The sequence below is a fragment of the Oncorhynchus keta genome, unplaced genomic scaffold (genome assembly GCF_023373465.1).
Source record: "Oncorhynchus keta strain PuntledgeMale-10-30-2019 unplaced genomic scaffold, Oket_V2 Un_contig_4184_pilon_pilon, whole genome shotgun sequence".
Classification (NCBI taxonomy): Eukaryota; Metazoa; Chordata; class Actinopteri; order Salmoniformes; family Salmonidae; genus Oncorhynchus; species Oncorhynchus keta.
The window spans coordinates 80,001-85,516 of NW_026287633.1; the positions used below are offsets into that span (position 1 = coordinate 80,001).

The 5,516-nt window shown below is 46.0% G+C and overlaps 1 pseudogene; it reads left to right on the forward strand.

Annotated features, from left to right (window-relative positions):
* The window catches only part of LOC127924518 (ephrin type-A receptor 6-like), an 84,969-nt pseudogene extending 79,831 nt beyond the window's left edge, over positions 1–5,138 (forward strand).
* The last annotated feature ends 378 nt before the right edge of the window (positions 5,139–5,516 follow it).

Sequence of the window (5,516 nt, forward strand, 5' to 3'; positions counted from 1 at the left end):
ACTTTACATCCCCACTCCTTAGTAGTACACTACTTTACATCCCCACTCCTTAGTAGTGCACAACATACTTCTGAAGTAATACTTATGCCCCCCTCTCTCTCAATTCAATGTGCCCTTAGGTTGCCTTGACAACATACTTCTGAAGTAATACTTATGCCCCCCTCTCTCTCAATTCAATGTGCCCTTAGGTTGCCTTGACAACAATTCAAGGGGCTGTAACCTTTCTGGTGCAGGCGTTCTGCTAGCGACCTCGACAACATCCGAGCGCCAAATTTAAAATACAGAAATAGTCATAATAAACATTCATAAAAAAATACAAGTGTTATACATCGGTGTAAAGATTAACTTCTCTTTAATCCAGACGCTTTGTCAGATTTCAAAAGGCTTTACGGCGAAAGCACACCATGTGATTATCTGAGGACAGCGCCCCGCGTACAAAAGCAAACATTTTTCAACCAAGTAAAGGAATTACAAAAGTCAGAAATAGCGATAACATTATTCACTTACCTTTGAAGATCTTCATATGGTTGCACTCACAAGAGTCCCAGCTACACAATAAATGTTTGTTTTGTTCGATAAAGTCCCACTTTATATCCCAAAAACTCTTGTTTTGTTTGCGCGTTTTGTTCAGTAATCCACTGACTCCAAGGCGGTCAAAACATGCAGACAAATACATCCTAATAGTACCGGTAAAGCTCGTCGAAACATGTCAAACGATGTTTTGAATTAATCCTCAGGTTGTCAACTATCTAGATAATCAATAATATTTCAACCGGACAACAGCGTATTCAATAGAAGGGAAACAACAAAGGGCAAACCAGCTCTGCATTCTTCCTCAGTCCACTGACAAAAAGGGTCTCATTCTTCTTCATTTTTCAGAAAACGAGCCTTAAACCATGTCTAGAGACTGTTGACATCTAGTGGAAGCCATAGGAACTGCAATCTGGGTCCTAACCCATTAGACACGGTACAGGCATTCAATTCAAAATAGGAACTGCAATCTGGGAGGTGTATCTCAGTGTGTCTCAGTGTGGCTGAAGTCATAGTTTTCAATAGCTTCACATTTGAAGTGGCTCAGTGTGAGCTCCAAATGAAAATACCCCACATCAAAGAAATCCCACTTCCTGGATGGTCTCATTTTCCTCAGGTTTTATTATTTTATTATATTATTTTAACAGTTTTGGAAACTTTAGAGTGTTTTCTATCTCAAATCTACAAATTATATGCAAATCAGTGTCTAGCTTCTGGGCCTGAGTAACATGCAGTTTACTTTGGGCACACTTCTCATTTTCCTCAGATTTTATTATATTATAACAGTTTTGCCCCCTACCCATAGAGGCCATAACTTTGGGGAGATTTATTGGCATAAGGAGGGAAACATATGTTATTAACATTGCCAAAGCAAGTGAAATAGATAATATACAAAATTGAAATAAACAATAAAAAATGAACAGTAAACATTACACTCACAGAAGTTCCAAAAGAATAAAGACTTTTCAAATGTCATATTACAATGTACAAATGGTAAAGGACACAAGATAAAATAAATAAGCATAAATATGGGTTGTATTTACAATGCTGTGTGTTCTTCACTGGTTGCCCTTTTCTCGTGGCAACAGGTCACAAATATTGCTGCTGTGATGGAACACTGTGGTATTTCACCCAGTAGATATGGGAGTTTATCAAAAATGGATTTGTTTTCGAATTTTTTGTGTATCTGTGTGATCTGGGGGAAATATGTGTCTCTAATATGGTCATACATTTGGCAGGAGGTTAGGAAGTGCAGCTCAGTTTCCACCTCATTTTGTGGGCAGTGAGCACATAGCCTGTCTTCCCTTGAGAGCCATGTCTGCCTACGGCGGCCTTTCTCAATAGCAAGGCTATGCTCACTGAGTCTGTACATAGTCAAAGCTTTCCTTAATTTTGGGTCAGTCACAGTGGTCAGGTATTCTGCCGCTGTGTACTCTCTGTGTAGGGCCAGATAGCATTCTAGTTTGCTCTGTTTTTTTGTTAATTCTTTGCAATTTGTCAAGTAATTATCTTTTTGTTTTCTCGTGATTTGGTTGGCTCTAATTGTGCTGCTGTCCTGGGGATCTGTGGGGTGTGTTTGTGTATGTGAACAGAGCCCCAGGACTCACTCTCTCCCTCTCCCTCGCCATCTCTCTTCTCTCCCCTCTCTCTTCAACCATTCCTCTTTCTCTCCCTTTCCCTCCCTCTCCCACTTCCTCCCCCTCTCTCTCCTCTCCTCTCTTCCCTCTCCTCCCCTCTCTCCCCCACCCTCCTCTCCCTCTCCCCCTCTCTCTCTCCCTCTCTCTCCCTCCCTCCCCCTCCCTCTCTCCCCTTTCTATTCTCTCTCTCTTTCTCTCCCCCTCTTATCTCATTATTCCTGTGTGATTCAGTTCAAATCGGTTCAACCAAGCAGGTTTTAATGGACCCCCCCCACATCCGCCAAGCTGTCCTTCTCATGTTCCCATTGGCTGGGACACTTTTATGCCTAATTACCTTGCATGCAATCCAGCTGCTGGCTGCTGGCTGTCTGGTTGTGTCCTCTCATTGGTTAATCCCCTGTCTGTCTGCAGCTTCTACTGACTGACAGAGAGTGTATGAACTCTGAACGGAGGTTCAGATTGGGACTGGGCTACGACATAGGATGAGTCCCAAATGGGACACTGACTGGAGGTTCAGATTGGGACTGGGCTACGACAGAGGATGAGTCCCAAATGGGACACTGACTGGAGGTTCAGATTGGGACTGGGCTACGACAGAGGATGAGTCCCAAATGGGACACTGACAGGAGGCTCAGATTGGGACTGGGCTACGACAGAGGATGAGTCCCAAATGGGACACTGACAGGAGGCTCAGATTGGGACTGGGCTACGACAGAGGATGAGTCCCAAATGGGACACTGACTGGAGGTTCAGATTGGGACTGGGCTACGACAGAGGATGAGTCCCAAATGGGACACTGACTGGAGGTTCAGATTGGGACTGGGCTACGACAGAGGATGAGTCCCAAATGAACACTGACTGGAGGTTCACATTGGGACTGGGCTACGACAGAGGATGAGTCCCAAATGGGACACTGACTGGAGGTTCAGATTGGGACTGGGCTACGACAGAGGATGAGTCCCAAATGGGACACTGACAGGAGGTTCAGATTGGGACTGGGCTACGACATAGGATGAGTCCCAAATGGGACACTGACTGGAGGTTCACATTGGGACTGGGCTACGACATAGGATGAGTCCCAAATGGGACACTGACAGGAGGCTCAGATTGGGACTGGGCTACGACATAGGATGAGTCCCAAATGGGACACTGACAGGAGGCTCAGATTGGGACTGGGCTACGACATAGGATGAGTCCCAAATGGGACAGCAATATTGCACTACTTTTGATTTCAGCCCGTATGCTGTGGTGGACAACTCCACTGTACTCCCTGCATCCTGGTCCACTTCCTGCCCGACTAGATGTTCAGTCATTGCATTGCATCAACCAATGGTTGAATGCCACATCATCAACTGTGCAGTCAGGCATCAGATCAGTTAATCTATCCAGGCGAGATCTGACACGTGTCTGTAATGTAGCCAGACAGGAACCTCTACCTGACATGTAGCCAGACAGGAACCTCTACCTGACATGTGGTCAGACAGGAACCTCTACCTGACATGTGGTCAGACAGGAACCTCTACCTGACATGTAGTCAGACAGGAACCTCTACCTGACATGTAGCCAGACAGGAACCTCTACCTGACATGTAGCCAGACAGGAACCTCTACCTGACATGTAGCCGGACAGGAACCTCTACCTGACATGTAGCCGGACAGGAACCTCTACCTGACATGTAGCCAGACAGGAACCTCTACCTGACATGTGGTCAGACAGGAACCTCTACCTGACATGTAGCCGGACAGGAACCTCTACCTGACATGTAGCCGGACAGGAACCTCTACCTGACATGTGGTCAGACAGGAACCTCTACCTGACATGTGGTCAGACAGGAACCTCTACCTGACATGTAGCCAGACAGGAACCTCTACCTGACATGTGGTCAGACAGGAACCTCTACCTGACATGTGGTCAGACAGGAACCTCTACCTGACATGTAGCCAGACAGGAACCTCTACCTGACATGTGGTCAGACAGGAACCTCTACCTGACATGTGGTCAGACAGGAACCTCTACCTGACATGTGGTCAGACAGGAACCTCTACCTGACATGTAGCCAGACAGGAACCTCTACCTGACATGTAGTCAGACAGGAACCTCTACCTGACATGTAGCCGGACAGGAACCTCTACCTGACATGTAGCCGGACAGGAACCTCTACCTGACATGTAGCCAGACAGGAACCTCTACCTGACATGTGGTCAGACAGGAACCTCTACCTGACATGTGTCTGTAATGTAGTCAGACAGGAACCTCTACCTGACATGTAGCCAGACAGGAACCTCTACCTGACATGTGTCTGTAATGTAGCCAGACAGGAACCTCTACCTGACATGTGTCTGTAATGTAGTCAGACAGGAACCTCTACCTGACATGTGTCTGTAATGTAGCCAGACAGGAACCTCTACCTGACATGTAGTCAGACAGGAACCTCAACCTGACGTGTGTCTGTAATGTAGCCAGACAGGAACCTCTACCTGACATGTAGCCAGACAGGAACCTCTACCTGACATGTGTCTGTAATGTAGCCAGACAGGAACCTCTACCTGACATGTGTCTGTAATGTAGTCAGACAGGAACCTCTACCTGACATGTGTCTGTAATGTAGTCAGACAGGAACCTCTACCTGACATGTGTCTGTAATGTAGTCAGACAGGAACCTCTACCTGACATGTGTCTGTAATGTAGTCAGACAGGAACCTCTACCTGACATGTGTCTGTAATGTAGTCAGACAGGAAGCTGACATCGTCCGCTGTGTGTCTCTCTCCTGGTCCAGGTGTCAGGTGTTCATCAAGGCTAAGATGCAGTCAGACGATAAGAGGAGGGCTCACTTCAGAACGTGCTTCCTTTCCCTGGTATCAAGACGTATGTGGATCCTGACACATATGAAGACCCAACGCAGGCTGTCCACGAGTTCACCAAGGAGATAGATCCTTCTAGAATACGCATCGAGAGGGTGATAGGAGCAGGTACCGAGACACACACACACACACACACACACACACACACACACACACACACACACACACACACACACACACACACACACACACACACACACACACACACACACACACACACACACACACACAGTAGTTATATAGGATGGTGTGTATAGACAGTAGTTATATAGGATGGTGTGTATAGACAGTAGTTATATAGGATGGTGTGTATAGACAGTAGTTATATAGGATGGTGTGTATAGACAGTAGTTATATAGGATGGTGTGTATAGACAGTAGTTATATAGGATGGTGTGTATAGACAGTAGTTATATAGGATGGTGTCTATAGACAGTAGTTGTATAGGATGCTTTGTATAGACAGTAGTTATATAGGATGGTGTCTA